This window comes from Papaver somniferum, chromosome 7, assembly GCF_003573695.1.
Source record: "Papaver somniferum cultivar HN1 chromosome 7, ASM357369v1, whole genome shotgun sequence".
Classification (NCBI taxonomy): Eukaryota; Viridiplantae; Streptophyta; class Magnoliopsida; order Ranunculales; family Papaveraceae; genus Papaver; species Papaver somniferum.
Window position 1 is genome coordinate 233,330,617 of NC_039364.1, and position 16,149 is coordinate 233,346,765.

Sequence of the window (16,149 nt, forward strand, 5' to 3'; positions counted from 1 at the left end):
TTGAGGGGTTTCCAATTGTGAGTATTTTCTTATTACTGCTTTAGATTGATAAGTGCGAGATGGCTAATTTGCTGGTAGTGTCATCTTTCATTTGACTGAATAAGGAATCAATGAATGGTAGGATCAGAGTAAACTTCATACGGTGACTTCTCAATGAGAGTCGCGAAAGACACCAAGAATGCTTTGATACATGAAGGTTACATGTTTAATAGCAGAACAGCTATTAGATATAGCCATAACAGGGGACCTATGGTGTTGATGGTGAAAATGGTTTGATTATGAAGTAAGCACAGTCTTGCAAACATGAAGAACCTATGTGCAATGTGAGTACTTATAATTTGGTTCAACCTAGTATGAATCTAGGTGACCAGGATCATCCCATTCCCATTATTTCTTTGCCATTTCATTCACATGAGTTCAAGGTGTTCAAGTCTTGTTCACCAACTTCAGAGAAGTTTCAAGTTTTACTCCCTTCAAACCCCCAACCAATTCAGATCTTTTCATAGTGGAAATGCACCCTCTCCACTACATATATTGTTCTGTTTAACGAAATCAAAAATATGGATATCCTGAGCCACAACAATTTCATGCATGATAGTATATGTTATCAGATCTGGACTAATCTAACAGACTTGTATACAGAAGGCGAGGGATCAAAAAATATTGCCCAGATACTGGTAGTTATGAAAGCAGATACCAAATGGTATCTAGAAACAGAAAAAGAGAAGGCACAAAAGACTAGATATGTGTGGGAGACCCCTGCTTAAGCTAAGCTCTACCTGAACTCAAAAGAACCATGCCTACAAGAAAAAACTGACCTGACATATTTTTCTCAAATCTGCAGAGAAAATACCCTAAAGCGCCCAAATGCTATCATTTTAGTTTCTTGAGGCTAAATGTTATTAGCACGTTCTCTTGAATTTATACATCATAGCAGAAAGTGAGACCCATCTAAAGTGAGGCAGTGAGTAGATAAATTTGTGCCTGCACTAACAAAGGAATTGGATAACAGTTCCAGAGAAGGTATTCGAGTGAATGCAACAGAAATTCTAAGAAATCTGTTGTTATGTTCTAAAACTTTTATTCTCACAGACCCTTCACCTATTATTCTGCATGCATATAAGCTTGTACTGACACCATGCATAAAACCTTAACAGATACCATGGACAATCAAGTGAACTCGAGCAATGCATAAATGGAGGAAAGAAATACAATTGTCTAGCTTATGTATTTCATACCTAATGGTGAACGTACCTTTAAGCATAATCCTCCAGCTGCACAATCCGAGTGCTTTAGTTTCAGTTCATTGTAGCCTGCAGTTAACTTGGATTTGCATAAACCATAGTCCAAGCTTGTATAAATGTCTTCCCTGGCTTTCGTGGTAGTGCTCAGAATACAGGACTAAACATTTTTGCTTACAAAGATAATTCAAGAAGATAAGCAGATAGAACCATCGACAATTAGTGCTCGTACCGAAATTTGATTAAGTGACAACTCATTGTAACTGAATGAACAAAATCTAGTATAGTATGTGTGCCCACATTGTTTTACATGGGTAGAAATCTAACAAAATTTTGTAAAAGATCGACAAGTTACAGAAGGAGACTAAAGAAACAAGTAATTTTCTACAGCATATCTGATCATCTCCTACGAACCTTTTCTTAACTGTTCTAAAACACCTAAACTTCCATTCTCATTTCTTCCACTATCTTTAATTTTATACAGAGACTTCTTGCATTGTCTCCTGTCAATTTTGAACAACCAAAGAACCACACTCTATGTTACATGAAAAAAATTATCTAGGGGAAGGAAGGTTAGAACTCTGTACAGTGTTAGAAGATATAATCCTAATTTGTGCTTTACAGTTGAAGGTAATCTTTGGTTTCTCAAAAGTATCTATCGAAGCATGGTAACCTCATGTTCAGTCACAAAGCAAATGGCAGACTTTTATGTATGGGACCTAAAATCAACCTGTTACGCTTTGTAAATCCAGAATAGAGGCAGATCAGATCATTTTATGGAACCTCCAAGGGAACCATCCAATATCTCTGGTCCCAACCGTCCAATTGGTCCCGTCGATCCAATAGGCATTTCTAAACTTGGGATAAGAATCATTGGACATTTCCTCTGGATGTCCAAACTGATGCAAGAGACTGATTATGGTCGCGGAATGCAGTTGGGTCATTACCATACCCATCTCTCCTTGTAAGGGTTCATTCATTGTGTGCACCCTTTCCTACGTGTGTGTATGTGTAATATATATGCACTTCATGACCTATTTCACAGTCATCAATATATCAGAGTAGCTCCCTTGTGGCCATTATCTTGCATCCTCACAGAAAGCTTACCAATTAGATAACCTTGGCGGTAATCTGCAAGCCTGTGGCAGCAGTGTAAGCTTCGTGATCTTTGGGCACAGGCATCGGTGGGAACTTGAGTTCCATGTGGGAGTATGGAGAAAACCATCTTAGCTATGTTTTGCACTTTTCTTTGTTAGGTTAACACCCTTTGCCTTCTCCATCTCAGCTTCCTTCTCGGCTTTCTTCTTCTCCATCTCAGCCTGTTTACAGTTCTCCTCGTGTGCTTTTCGGAACAACCTCACAAAGTTGAGTAGAGTTGCAGTAACTGCAGTTCAGATAAGATGACAGAGAAATCAATCCAAGCATCAGCAGTGGAAACGACAAAACAATGAAGGACGGCGGGAAGCCCACAGATCATACTGAGGTCGGGAGAAAAGGTGAAAACTCTTTAACTAATATATGATATACTAACATTTATTTACACCAACATATTCTTCCACAACTATGAGTTTTAGAGAAACGAGAATAGTAATGGATCCAAGAATGTTAATGAAAGTCTGAAGATATGTTGCTGCGGAATTAAGAAGGGCGGCCCGGGATTAAATATAGAGTCACTGAAATCCAGTAGCCACACGAATAAGTGCAATCTATATTTTGTGGCACACATGCAAACGGATCCCTCATTACAAATCTGACTAGCACATGATTATATGATAATAATGGTATGAACATCAGAAATGCATTTGGGTACACAGTACATCAGGCAAAAGGTTCGGGATAAAGCTAAAAAAGAAAAAGACCATGCACACCCTATCAGGTTGGTTTCGAATTAAATCTCCTATATATGGCGTCCTAGCTCACTCAGTTTTAATTTAATGATATGTGATTGCCAACAGTTTAGCTTGCCTTCCAATTGAAACCTTCTCATGGAACCAGAGAAAGGTTTTGAGAATGAAGTTCTGCCGAGGTCTTTATATTTTAGTAACTTTCAAGTTATCGACCTTCACTGCCAAGTACAGAATGCACACCAACTTATGCCACCTTTAAATTAGAAAATCCCTTCAAATACTCCTCAAACAAACATTTTCCCTCTCTGCTCAATGCTCATAAGAGGTGGTATCCAACCCAAGGTTTACCACTGTCTTCCCAATTTTTACAGTTTTACCACCTAGTAACTCTAGTTTTTTGCATGAACCATATTTGACCTGTTACTCTTTAGATCCAGAATAGCTAAAAAAAAATGGCCTCTACCTATCAGCGCGAGAACCTCGCTGGAAAGAAAAAATAATAATTCAAATCAATGGTATTAGGTCAAGGTTTTGTGATCTTTAAAAAACTCCCAGACCCTAACGAATCGCTCAGTACAACCAATCTAGGTATCAGAGAGTCATAGAATTCGGAGTTCGTACATCTTAACTTTACCTTGTTCAAAAGGGCAACGGGCAGGGTCTTCACCAAAATAAAGGGCAAGAGCATCTGCATTTCTACCCTGTCCGCCAACCAAACATCATTACAAAGAAAAACATCAGAAAGACAAGGGCAAGGGCAAGGGCAAGTTCAACGCGACAGTTGAAGTTAGTTAACATACCACTCCTGCGTATAGAGATGTTAACGAGTTAACGTCTTTTTCAGCTGTACCAATGAACTCTTTCAATGTCTAAACAACAACATACACAGTTAATTTGTAAGTGAAACAATCAACATTCATCATAATTTTTCTTTGAAGCTTCATGCAAGCCTTTGGGGGATCAAGTACTTGAATCTACCTATCCCGTAAAAGCATAACGCTAGGATGATTCCGGAATTATATAAAATCATTGTTTTAGTTATAATATGGTACAAAAAGATAAAGATAAAATGAGATTTAAAATACCTTACGAAAACCTTCTGTCACAGGACCATCATTTTCAGATGCATTCAACTCCTGTTTAACCTTTTCTAAACCTTTGACAATAGCTTGCATCTCTTCAGCTAAGGACTTCAATTGTATCTGTGTTGTACCCAGGTTGCAATGTTAGCGCATGCCAATGAGTTAATGCAATCCAGTTTTAGGAAATTGTGATTAACCACGGAAAATTACAAATATTATGAACCTTTGATGCTGCCTCCAGGTTGAAAAGATCCTCATGGAAACTTAGAAGTCCCGGAGACTTCCTGGCAAGTACCTGTGGCTCAACAAACCACATATTAGTAATTTCCGATTAATAACGGAAGATAAATAATCCACGAAAAAGTTAGATAGAAATATATGTCCACTTGCGTGCATATATCAATGTGGGTTGAGTGAAACATTCTTAAGTTTCGAAAAAAAATTTTTGTTAAGTTCAGGGAAATTACGGTGCTGGTTCTTATCAAGACAAATCAAGGGTAATGATATCCTCAACAGAGTTTTTAAAAAAAAATATATCTCCAACATGTAGACCATCATATGAAAAGTTCAAGACATTAGACACTGGTGAAATGAAGCACCTGCATTAGCTGATTTTACAAACAATTTTCAATAGTAACTTACGTTCCTCATATTTTAAAAAAATTAAAAAAAAAACTTAAGATCCTAAACAAGAGGCAGCACTAAATACGTTTCCTTGAGGTACCAATACTTACGTGTCCAATAAGCACAGTCAACTGCTTATATGATGATCAACCTGGTACTCCGCCATTATTCTTCTGTACCATTAAGATCCTATTTGTGGAACCATTCATTTCCATTGGGCTTCTAGTTATATGCATTTTGACTTCAAAGAGTTGAAAATAGTGTCCATATTTGAGCAAGCTGCATATTGTGCATCTACTCATCCTAGATTTTTCAATTCAAGATCCTCTTTTCATGAACTTTTGGGTTCAAAAATGACATGGGGTCTAGATATACATAACTATGGCTTAGGCAAATGCACCATTGACACGTCAATTTTTGCTTCCAAAGCTTTGGCTTCTATCTGATTACAACTATAAGTGAAGTCAAAGAGAATCTTGTTTAAGTTCTAACTTCTAATATATCCAAGTCAATTACAACATGAGGAATAACTGTATACCTTACAAAGAAAATGCATGAGTGTCATTTTACTATTAGAAGCACGAGTATCAGTAAGTTTGAGAAGACTGTCCAATCGAAATCCTATAGCAGAACCTGCAAATACTAACAACCAATTAAATTTTCTCATATGTATGCTTCTGTACTAAATGAAGATGCAGATTCAAAAAAGTTTGGAGGTTATGATGTGAGACTATCTCGCGGTTAAATCAAATAATTAAACAGCTGGTTAAATGAGCAAGCAAGTGCAAGTATAATGTCACGGGTTGTGATATACGATACACAATCTTGTACATGAAACTTAGTGACACGGAAACACACATGGTGCGTGTCATCTGTTTTCTTCTAATAACAAGCGCTACCCAATACTGATTTTTCCCAACCAACCAGGTAAAGATGAAATAATGTAGAATGGTCTAGCACGTATCGAAGTCTTATCAACTAGGAAATTTCACTAATTTTTTCAGAGGACTGTCAAATCCCCTTATCCAGAATCATCTTAATGTTGTCCCTAGAAACACCAAATATAGGAATGATATGTCAGAAATAGTGAATGCGATCCTAATCCATGGCATACAATTAGGAAGGAGTCGGGATAGATTAAATTGAGATAGTTTCACATATACAAAGGAAACAGTTGGCAGCACAAATAATGGTTGAATAGCTGCAGGTTGAAGGTTCTTCTGATAGAGATCAAAGCTTACATCTATTGAATCAAAAGTGAAACTACTTTGACTGAAGACTACAAAAACACAGGTGTAAGGTTCAATCCCCAATGGATGCCCAGATTGAATGAAAATGTTCTCCACAAATTAGTAATTCTAGGAACTGCGAAAACCGAAAAGCAAAAACAAACTAGCCTCTAGACAGAAGAGCGAGACTTGAAGATGACAGACCGTAGATATGGTTTACGGAATTGAATGATTATCAACTGTTAATATGCAACTGTTTTTTTGTTGTTGTTGTTTTTTTTTCTTTTGCAACAGCCAGAGAAGCTAGACATATGAACAATGCAACAAACACAGAAGCGACTTTCAAAGCCACATGTGAACGTACTTATGTAGCAAAACTATCCAAGGAACAGCAGAATTTGAGAACAATTATGAAATTACGTACCCCTTGCAGTTCCTTGATTTAATGTATTCCCAAGCCAAAGAATTTTCCTCATGATATCTTTCAGCTTCTCCGAATTTCTAACCTGTTATATTATGCAATAAGAAATTACAGAATTATTACAGAGTGAATAAACTCATAACGAACACAGGTTCTGCAACCACTAGTAAAATACCTCGTCACATGCAGAATTCACTGTCGTTAAACTCTTCCTAAAATCTGTAGTCTGCGAAATAAGTCAGAGAATTAAATTTATCGAGGGAAAAACTGATCTGTAAGTTCTGATTGATCACTTTCCAGATGATAACAAGAATAAGTGGAAACAGTATCTGACCTGAGCACCAAACTGTATCTTGAAAAAAAAAACTCTTAACTTAGACTCCACACGTGGAACTTTCATCAACTCCAAATAAAACTACAACGTCAAAAGCCAGTAACTAGCAAAATCAATTTTTTATAATATTAGCAAGAATATTAAGACATGCACTGGAACTTATATTATCACTAAATGGTCAGCCTGAACAGTAGACACCTAAACATGAACACATTAGGTCACCAGAGCAGTTTATTTATTGCATGCATGATCCCAAAGAATGTCATTGCCCCTTTCTTGAGAGTGGCGTTTTCTTCTTCTTTTTTTTTTTTTTTTTGTGCCTGTGTTTTTTTCCTTGAGAATGGTGCATTTTACCAAGAGTGGGTTTGTTTGTACGCCTCCTCCTTGTAAAGAACAAAGCATTGCCAATCTCATTTGACGCCAACATGTTACAATTCACACAGATGTTACCAGGATACTAACAGGTGAAAATTCCTCTAAACTGGGATTACCAGTCCAGTCCTGTTCCCATGGAGGCCACCCAGATTCTTCATTTATCTATTGAGTTCTTTTTCCTACGTATGATTATCATACAAGTTGAGACACTATGTTTCTCCTTCACCAGCCCACATGAGAACGAATATTATCAAATACCTCTTTCAAACACAAATTCTGCCATTTGGTCAAAACTCAATGTGGATGCTGATTTTTATTGTCATTGTATCCATATTCATACTAGGCTGCTACCGAACATCAAAATAAAGAACACATACTATGACAAAGCTTAATACAAACCTGTTCGCATTTTCCGAGATTTTCCCTGTCACCAGTGTAATTCTGTCCAATAAAAGACAAAAACAAATTAGCACAAAGGAAACGAGTAATGTTTAAAAGCCCATGAAAGCAACAGAGAACCTTTGTAATGTGAAGAATCATTGTAAAGAACAAAGCAAAATAATGTCAAGATTAAGTATATATTTCCACACCCTAAGAAGTTCCATCTCCTCTTTCGTTGGGCAAAACTTAATAAGATTTTCCACTTGATCAGCGTCTAAAATAGATTCATCCAGTGCCAGTACTGCAGGCTGTAAGCACACCGCAGATAATCAGGATAACTCAAAGTGGTAAATATGTTGACAAAAACATTGGAAAACAACTAAGATGTAGTTATCAAAATTCATGGACATTAACTTAGAGAAGGTAGTATTTTGGTCTGCCTTAACAAGGAGTAACTTGCTCAATTGACAAATGTTAATGCTATCCATGTATAGGTGATCTTATCATCAAAACTTGAGGTAATGGGGAACAGGAAACAAATTCTTTGCCATCTCTTTAACTTGGGTTAAGTCCAAATCAGAAAAGAACAGTTATCCACCATAAATTGAGACCAACCCTTATTCGAGTGGTGCCATCACTCTTATAACTTATCTTAGTGACTTTCTATATGTTGATATAACATCATAATACAACAACACTTGATGCATACATCAATGTTCACCACAGCTAGCTTACCATCAAATCAGAAAGTGGTATCTTAACTTTTGTGAGCATGATTTCGCAGTTGTAAGCCCGACGTAGGTCAACCTGAAGGGAACCATGAAATTAAAAAAGCATGTCAAGCGAAGGGTTGGTATTTCAGAAAGACAAAAGTAACATAAAAAGAACATTAGGTGTGCCTTTACAAGTATGCATCATGCATTTGGAATACTAGAACTGAAATTACTACCTAAATGTTGAAGGATGGTCCCTAGAAGCATATCAAGTTACTACCAAGAAATCCTTGTACACAAACTATCGTCCTTCCTCTCTTTAAATAAAAGAAAATGACCACATTACACCATGCATGATCATTCAGACCTAAGCATGTACAGAGCAAACAATCATTTGGATGAATTACCAAGGTGACTTTGTTTGGTTTGGATCCAGCAGAATTCTTTTTCTCTCCGGATTTTCCTCCTTTGTCAGCTTTATTTGGAACCGCAGCAGAGAAGTGTTTTTCAAGTTCTGATACATCAAACTCAGGTGCACTGATACTCCAAATAAACATTAGTAAATATGAGTTGAAGTGTTCACCAAGAATGACGACTTTGAATAAATGCAAAAATAGACTCTTTCATGCTATTAGCTACCAAATTGGGAGACTCAGTAAGCACCCAAATCTAAACAAAAAAACAAGGCAATAATAAGAGTTCACAAATTTCAATTTCAACCTTGTTTGAACCCAAGCTAATACCTAAACACCATTCGGGATGTAGTTTGAAGCCAATTAGCAAATAAGCACAGTATGTTTCTTAAATCTTTAAAAAAAACTGATCATACAACCTAATCACATTCACAGTAAAAATTATCTGTCGGAGGCTAAAAATAAATGAACAGGAATACTAGTCTCAGAAGAAACATCACACGAATGATTTGTCATCCTATGCTAATCTTTAAGATGGTGACCTCACTATCATGCAGGTCAAGGTCGATTGTATATAGCCCCATAATGATCACTCGCGCAGTGAACAATAACAATTCTATTTACATGTAATCATATCACGTATTTAGAAGTAACACCAAGAAAAAACTGTAACACTACCTTTGAGATTCCCCGTGTTTTTGAAATTCTTCCCATAAGCTCCCTTTTACTGCTCGTGTGACCTTACTCCAATGCAATGGTTTTAGTGATGATCTACGAGGTGCTGTAGCTGCAGGGCGTGCAAGTCCACGTCCTCCTAACGAACCTCTTGGATTCATACTTGAACCGATTGCATTTCCTTTGGCAGCGAAGGGTGGGGGTGGAGGCGCAGCACCACCTGGAGGTCTTGGTGGAGCAGGAGCACCTGGTGCACGCCCTGGAGGAGGAGGAGGTGGCCCTCCTCCCATAGGAGGAGGTGGTGGTGGTGGAGCTCCTCGCATAGGAGGAGGTGGTGGTGGCGGCGCGCCTTCCATAGGAGGAGGTGGTGGTGGCGGCGCTCCTCCCATAGGGGGTGGTGGTGGAGGTGGTGGTCCATGCTTAGGAGGAGGTGGTGGAGGTGGAGTACCATACCCTGGAGGTGGAGGTGGTGGTTCACGCATAGGGGGTGGTGGAGGTGGAACACTGGACATAGAAGGAGGAGAAGGAGGTGGAGGTGGAGGTGGAACACTAAGCATAGGAGGAGGAGGAGGTGGAGGTGGAACACCGGACATAGGAGGAGGAGGTGGTGGAGGTGGAATGCTGGACATAGGCGGAGGAGGAGGAGGTGGTGGAGGTGGAACACTGGACATAGGTGGAGGAGGTGGTGGTGGAGGTGGAACACTGGACATAGGAGGAGGAGGTGGTGGTGGTGGAGGTGGAACACCAGACATAGGAGGAGGAGGTGGTGGAGGTGGAACATTACATACAAGAGGAGCCGGTGGAGGTGGTGCACTATGCATAGGAGGAGGCGGCGGAGGTGGAGCTCCGTGTATTGGTGGAGGAGGTGGTGGTGGTGGTGCCATTTGCATAGGACGATCTGGTAAATGTGGTGTTTCGTGTACTGGAGGAGGTGAAGGAGGAGGTGGTGGCTGCCCTTGTCCAGAGGGAGCTGCTAAAGGTGGCAATTTGTTAACTGGAGGAGGTGGAGGTGGTGGTGGTGGTGGCGCTAAATGCACATGAGGAAGAGCTGGATTAGGTACCCCATACGCATAGGGAGGAGAACGTAATAATGGTGGCGGTGGGGGTGGTGGTGCTGGTGCGCTGGAGGGAAGAGAGGTGGTGGGGGTGGGGGTGGAGGAGGTGGGGTTACATGCGGGGAAGGGGGTGGGGATACATGTGTATAACGTGGTGGAGGGGGGGAGGTGGAGAAGGTGGTGACACATGTATAGAACGAGAATGGGGCGGGGGTGCTGAAGGTGGAAGAGGTGATGATACAGACATAGAACCAGGAGGGTGTGGGGGCGGGGTGACATGCATTTGGTGAGGAAGATGGGGATGGGGTGAGCCACTTAGTGGAGGAGGTGGTGGGGGTGGTGGAATTGAAGCTGAAACTGAAAGTGGTGTTCTTCGTATGAGAAGAGGGGGTTGAGGAGCTTGACGACCATGCACAGGTGGAGGTGTGGAGGGGGGAGGTGGTGCTGATGTCACTACTAGCATAAGCCCATTTGAAGATGATCCAGCTCTCAAAACTGATGGAGGAGGTGTCACCGACTCAGCGGATTCAAAAATACCTTGCTTTGGAGGAAGTGGAGGGGCCGCGGAAACTTCTCCGTCTAGTTGGGAGAGAGATTCAGAACCATTTCCATCTCTAACTAAAGAGAAGGCCCGAGGTGGTGGTGGGGGTGGGGGTGGAAGTGGAGGCGAATAAACCAAGGAAAAACTTCCACTACGAGATGAAGGTGGAGGTGGTGGTGGTGGGGGATCTGAACATAGCGGTGGTGTAGTTAGGCGCTCAGATGAAAGAGGTGGAGGAGGAGTCATCTGAACTGTTTTGTCTAAACCAAGAGCTGGAGAAACTGCGGACAGAAGAGAAGACTGGAGAGGTCCAGATGGATGATGAGTCCGCCTTGGAAGAGGTGGTGGTGGTGGTGGTGGAGGAGGAGGAGGAGGGGGATGAGGATGAGAAGCACATGTTACTTCTGAAGAAGGAGATGGTGGCGGTGTAGAGAAACTAACTATATCTTCTGCAGAAACGGATGTTGTCACACTAGCAGCTTCACCATGTACATTCGTCAAGCCTACTGGAATTACAGAAAGATCATCTGACGTCTTTCCCATACTAATGTCTTCTGGAAGTGAAGCAACGTCTACTAAAGCTGCCTCACGAAATGATGTAGACTCGTTGCTTAGAGGATCCCTATGCTGTGTAGTATTAGGTGTTGATGATTTTATAGGAGCATCCTCAGATTCCTGGTGTTGAATACTTTTAATTTCAACCAATGCATCTGATGGTGGTTTGGAAATGGGAAGGGAATTCCCCTCTAAGGTGAACGACAGTGAACTCTTCCCATTATCAGTTTCCAAGTTTTGATGATTATCCTCGGATGCTAAATTCTTTGGGGAAGCAATATTATCCAGATCCTGCTCTCCCACACTTGACGCGACCTTGCAGTGCACGTCAGCTTGGGTTTCTTTTTCGCATTGTAGATCTGAGCTTACTGTCTTAGCTTCAACATCATAAGCGCCATCATCTGCAGTGCTGTCATGAAGTATTGGAAGCTCAGGAGCTTCCTTCCATTCCTCTTTGTGATTCTCTTCCTCCAATTCGTTTTCTTGAACATTGTAGCACTCAGTATTTATTTTGTCTTGTATGTAACTGCCATCACCTAACATGCGCTCTTGCCCTGTGACAGGCTCACTATCCCCCACTCGGTCCTGTACATCAATTTCATCCAATGTGCTGTCTTGTTCTACGAAAATATCAAGATCCCCTCTTGTCTCCATTACATCTACATTACTGAAAGTATCCTCCACCTCAAAGAACTCCTCATGTGCACCTTCTGTCTCGCCATCTTCTGCGTCTTCCGAGTCGCCCTCATCTGCACTAACCACTTCTGAGCTGCTGTTAGAATCAGCAGCATCGGCATCCGAAAAGAGTACCTGATTCAGATATAAGTATGCATTCAACTCCTACCATTTCAGAAATAGACACTACAAACGAAAAAGATTACCGCATACCTCTGCTTTAAAGTCCTTCGGGAACTGGACCTTGGCATCCCACAGGAGATCAATCTCATCGCGGTTCAGCATGATAATACTTGATCGGATAAATGATGTATTGAACATAATCCTGAACATCATTTCCTCCTGTATCATTTCTTCATTCAAATGGAGGCATTCTAGAACGATATCCCCTTGAACAAGGCAATGAATGTCTAGTTTAGCTGGTGAACTCTGCAGGTATACTTTCATATCAATATTATCATATTTTAAATAGAAATGGAGATTCATATACACAGGTTCTTAATTGAGAAGAACATACCTGCAAGTAGTGGTGAGCGTACTTCTTTCTTTTGGGGGTTGAAAATAGAAGTTTTGAACTCCGCCTGTTTGTATCAGATAAAGGATCCTGACCATAAACACGGACTATGGGCCTGCAACCCCCTTTTACACTGAATATTGGGAAGAATCTAAGAATGAGACAGCCCAAAATTAAAGGTCTAACTGAGGGAGGCCATTCTGAACCAAGACTTCTTCTAGTAATGTACTGGAGATATCTCATATGGGAAGGCTGTGGGTTCAAAGGAGAAAGGAGGTGGAGGAGCTCCTTAGGAGCTTGTTTGTATACCATTTCAAGTGTTTTTTGCTCCCCGGTGTACTGCTTTCTATATAGCAGGAGGCCTGCAAGCATGAATGCCAGCACAGGCCATCCACCTTTCTCACAATGCATCAGCAGTACGTTCTGTTGCCCTTCAATTGATAACCAGCTTTCACTTGATTTTAAGAAATGAAGGACCGTCTCCAACGGTAGCAGAGGACACCCTTCATATTGCTGAGGGTAGTCCATAACTGTCATGTCATATTCAGACAAAATATCTGCAATTTTGCTCCTCATTTCTCCCTCCCTGAAGTTAAATACCATGAAAGATGCATCAGGGAAGTGGTTTTGGAGCTGGGCCACAATACCAGCCAGGTAAACCTTGTATTCAACTTCTTCCAAAATGTCTGTGGAGAAACAACAGTCGAACACTGCACCAGCATATAGGCAACAAAAGAGGCTCAACTCAGTGTCGCAAGCTTTTTGTTGATTAGAAGACACAATGTTTTGGGCAAAAACATTTTTTTGGTAACAAACATTAGTGACATGTGTTAATTTTGCTTCCAATAGTTATCTGGCATGCATTCAATCTTGTAGTTTCTAAAAAGCTGAATGTGGCATAAAAATTCGTTGATTAAAAATAAAATAAAAAAGATGATATAATTAAATCACCAATCAGATTGCAAACTTAAATGGTATAACTAAAATCACTAGCCTTCAGCGAAAGAAAATACACTACCCCGATACCGATAGTCCAGAAATTTATGGAGACTATTATTTTCACTTATAAGGAAAGGGGATTAACAAGCTTCAACGTTTCAGAAGAACTCTACTATTACCTATACCATTCTAAGAGAAATAAAAAGAGAATCTCGTTCTGTCTTCTTTTACTTTCAGAAAAGGGAAACACTAAGTAAAGATGAAGCTGACTCAAACTGGATTAGTGAATCTTGAAAGAGACAGAATTAGTGTAAACTAATGTTTCCTACTCTGAAGATAAAACCGGAACTGAAGACGCAAATTCCAAGACCTCTGACATTGTAACCCTTTTTCCTTTCAGAGTATAAGATACCCAAATTCTACGCTGCGTAAGAAAATAATTTATGGGAAATTAAACTTGAATTTTACGGGTGCAGCTTTACAGCTTGCTAGAACCTAGTATGAAGCTCAACACTCTGTGGATAATTTAATGAAGTTCTACATATTTTGCATACTTCAGGGAGAACATGTTTTTGTGTCAAAATTATCAACAATGTGACCAAAATTCGTGAAAAAAAGTACTCCATTTCTAAGTAAATTCTTCCAATTCTATATATTCACCATATAAACATGCAAAAACAAAAACAAAAAACAGACAATTTTCACTTAAAGCTTCAATTAAGCGTTGGTTCATGCAATTCATACAGAACATGCAATTTAGCGAATAAGGTGAAGGTTTGGATCTAAAAAAAAACGGAAATTCATAAACAGAACATACCGTAAACTCTTTCGGAGATCTCAAGAAGGCGATCTGGTGGCTTCCTATAGAATAATCTTCTGAACAGCGCCATTCTCTGGCGCTGCTTCTTCTTCAATAGGATCCAACCCTATATTTCCAACCAACAAATCAAAACTCTCTCCATTTCCATTAGAGATCCAAATTTCAAACTTAGAATCACAATTTTAACCAAATTCAAGCTTAGAATCACAATTTCTAAGATTAACTCATATCACATTCCACAATTTCGAGAATTATCTTCTAATGATGATGATGATCATAACAATGTGACGAAGAAAATTAGGTTAAACAGAAAAAAGCAGCACAGAAGAAATCTAAGTAGTTGAAGCAAAAAGTGAGAGACTAAATTGAGAAAAATTGAAGAAGAATGAGAATGGATCCAACAATTGGGAAACGGAGGAAAAGAAAGAAGATTAATTGGGGAATTTATTATCTCCGCCTTTTATGGAAAGAAGAAGGTTTGTTTGAAGTGGGGGGGGACTGACTGAGATTGATTAATTGATTAATTAATGAGGAACAGAAAATCTCAGAAAAAACCCCGTTACCCTGCGAAACTTTTGTTGGCTGGGATATACGAGGACACCGAATGACACGTGGACAATAAGTTAAAGTACAACTCTGTTTTTGCCAAATGAAGCTCTTTTTTAGCGGTTTCATTTTTGCCACGAGGGATTTGATACCCCAATATCGTTGGGGTGGGGACGTGGTGGGACCCAGTGGTGCATATGCATTGTTGATCCTATTACATAGTGGTTTAGAACCGACCTAGCTAATAAAAACGATGTTTTTTTAAAAATTTTTTATTAGATAATGAATATTACATTAATCAGTAGGAAGCCTAATTAGAAAAAAAAAGTTTTAGAATTTATCTAAAGTAAAGTTATTATTTTTATTGAAATGAACAGTGGTTGAACCTGGTACATAATGGTTTAGAACCTGCTTAGCTAAAGTTATTATTGTGATGACTAGAATTTTATTGAAACTAAGCTTTTCTCTCTTAAACAGAGTAAAAATCCAACAAGGAATATTTGAGATTTTTTCAAAATTAAATTTATATTTTATACAAGCTGTGACAATTGTATCTGCAACAGTTATTATTGTGATAACTTGAATTTTATTAAAACTAAGTTTTTTTCTCTTAGACAGAATTAAAATCCAACAAGGAATATTAGAGGTTTCTTCAAAACTAAATTTGTCTTTCATATAAGCTTTGGCGATTGCATCGGCAACACCATTACAATCGCGTTTGGTGAAAGAAAATTGAACATAATTAAAGTTTTTAACTAATAATTGAATGTCACGCACATGCTTCATATTTTCCCATCGAACAAGTGGATGATCAGCTATAATAGAGTTTTACTACCGTATCTGCATCACCTTCTGATTGTGCAGCTTTAGAGATGTATCCGATAACAATGCTTTCTTTTAGCTAGATATTCACCCTTCTCAGGATCTAATGCATGGAGTTCATAGCATCCTTTTGCTCCTTCCCAGTTACCTGCAAAGTTACGAATTATTAGACCAATACTAAGCTCATTATGTACATGTTCAAATGAAGCATCCACATTAATTTTAATAATTACAGATCTAGGGGCTTTCCAATTATTTGAACGCATGTTCATCATGTTACGTATAACAACATTAGATTCTCCTGCACAAGAGTTAGTCAAGCAATTATTCATGTGGAATTTGATTTT

At 39.3% G+C, this 16,149-nt stretch overlaps 1 pseudogene; it reads right to left on the reverse strand.

Annotated features, from left to right (window-relative positions):
- Positions 1–1,460: 1,460 nt before the first annotated feature.
- On the reverse strand, positions 1,461–14,930 carry LOC113296123 (annotated as a pseudogene).
- Between the last annotated feature and the right edge of the window lie 1,219 nt (positions 14,931–16,149).